The following is a 2,500-nucleotide window of genomic DNA, read 5'->3' on the forward strand; positions in this document are numbered from 1 at the left end:
TTTGATCTTTTGGTATGGCTTGTATACAACATGAAGATGAAATCAATTTTCCCTGTGTTTATCTTCTCCAAAAGAACAAGATGGCACTAAGTCTAGTGATTAAAACTTGAAGCAAATATAATCTAATTCTTTATTTGTCTAGGTGCGTATGAAGTGGAGTTATGGTCCCGATTCATGTCGTTGAGCCAGTTCAAATAAAACATTAGGGATAAACAGTTTGGTCACTGATTTAAAACTCACCCTGTCTCCACGAACAAATTAAAGATTTTAGTGACTCTTGATTTTGAACTAAACTCTGCAAGAACAAAGACACGGAATTATCCAAGGAAATACTTCAGAACTAATTGAACTAAATGATTTTTGAACAGAGCCGGTTATTTTTAAGCTGAATGGGTGTGTCTCTCCCCTCGTGGCTCATTGTGGTAATCTTTATTTATTGCGTTTAAAATCACATAATAATACGGGATTTGCCTCATAAAGTCCACCAGATTAAAATTGAAACATTAAAAAATGGGAGAAGGAGCAAGATGTCTTGCTAGGTTTTCCTGTTAGAAATCTTTTTGCACCAGGGTGCAATCACATTTGATGAAACCAAATTCAATTAGCATGAACAATGGCAGGTGGTCCTGTTACATTTCATTTGATTTAAATAAACCAAGGATTGTTTCCGCAGAACATTTGCATTCATCAGTGTAACAAGTTTACACAAGGCTTGAATCTTTTTATATTTTTGTAATTGTAATCTGACTAAATATTTTGTGAAGGTGAATGTATATGTGGATAAGAAGTTTCGGGAATAATCAGATACTGTCGGACGAGTGGCTTCCACTGACTTTCATATTTACTTAGTCAATCGATTCCCCGTGATTTCTGAGTTTGGAATTGATATTGGTGGCTTCGAGAGATACAAAAGGCAGCTGGAAAAGTTTTGAAGAAGTGTAATTATTTGTGAATTACAATTGAAACTGGTAACCTGACTCGTAACTGTTGACAGAACTTATTAATAATAGTACTAATGTCAGGCCTCGCAGCACGATATGCTCAGGATTTCTATAAAAACAAATTCTTCCTCAAAAGTACTTGGCCACATTATACAAGAGTAAGCTTTTAATAAGCCATTGTGGTATTGGATTTTCATGTTTTTATTCTCTTTCTCTCTCTATAATTCAGATTGGCTTTTGCTAATTGTGTAAGTTCAAAGTTAAACAACAGGAACCGTTTTCCTGGCGAGACCTTTATGTCGTATTTGTATCAATAAAAAATGATATTGTGCAACTCCACGCATGAAGTTTAAATAATGGAATGAATTCTTTTGATTTCAAATACTTATTAGCACAGTGAAGAATTATTTCACCTATTATAACATCATAAAATTGATTAGAAATGCATCAAAAGGGAGGGTTTGCTCTTTATGTCATTGCCATCGGATTCAAATGGATTTCACCAGAAGAATTATTGACAAACTAATTTCTCGTGCTTTGTAAATAATTATGATGAATGTAGATACCAGGGAAGGACTGCTGTGTTGTGCAGTGCATGGCTTTTGTAATTTCTACCTCTGAAAACTTGCAGATGTATCCCAACTTTGATTTGTGAAACAAGCACCTGTAATTGCAGACAGATATGGAAGTTATTGGCAGTTTGTTGGCCGGGTAAATCATTCCGATTAGAATTTGCCTTTATTTGAAATCCAGATAGAATTTTATATCAACAGCTATAATTGATACTAGCCTTTGATGGCAGCGATTGTCACGTTAGTGTCCCAATAAGGCCGTCACAGCCGCAATTAACCGTAATATCCCTGCTATTCAAATACACAGATTTGTCGCTGTTCTATTGATGACAAGTTAGGGTGATCTCCCCTTGATAGTCCCAGGTCAGAGTTCAAAGATAGCGATGAGAGGGAGAAAAAAAGCAGGAAAAAATGCATCGAATTGAACTAGCAACCAGTTTTGGGTGGTTTTGAGATAATTGTTTTCAGAGATTGGAAATGTATTTGCGGTTTAAAAGCAAAGTGTGTTAATTGTGAAAACGTCACAAAATGGGAGACAAAGATGAGCAGTTTTAGAATATATACCAGTAATAAATCATTCTCAATGGTCTTTTTAAGAAAAAATTATTTTAATTCACTTGTCAAAACACTGAAGGGTGTTTCTAAAAAGAAGTGTTGAATTGAGAAAAGTCTATATTTATGTAAAATGAGCGGAGGGCATTAATTTACAAATGTGAAATAAATCATTTGTGCTTGAATCGTCAAATTATTCTTTAGTAAGATTTGATTATTTCTTGATTTTAAAAAAATTGCCATAAACAGCCTGAGTGATGAAATACAAGTACACTATCTTATTTCAATTCATCATTTAATCCTGTGAACGAATTATTTGGATTAAGTGAAATAATAAACTGGCTCGGATATATCAAGTTGAATTTATTTACTTTAAATGGGACTGACTTCTCTGAGGCAGAGAAAGATTGCTATCTCCTTTTGTTGACAAAAGAT

The 2,500-nt window shown here is 34.1% G+C and overlaps 1 protein-coding gene across 1 annotated transcript in view; it reads left to right on the top strand.

Moving 5' to 3' along the window:
• The window catches only part of LOC128193030 (dachshund homolog 1-like), a 34,389-nt gene that overhangs the window by 8,050 nt on the left and 23,839 nt on the right, over positions 1 to 2,500 (top strand). The gene's annotated exons all lie outside the window — the stretch shown is intronic.

Source organism: Crassostrea angulata, chromosome 7 (genome assembly GCF_025612915.1).
Source record: "Crassostrea angulata isolate pt1a10 chromosome 7, ASM2561291v2, whole genome shotgun sequence".
Lineage (NCBI taxonomy): Eukaryota > Metazoa > Mollusca > Bivalvia > Ostreida > Ostreidae > Magallana > Magallana angulata.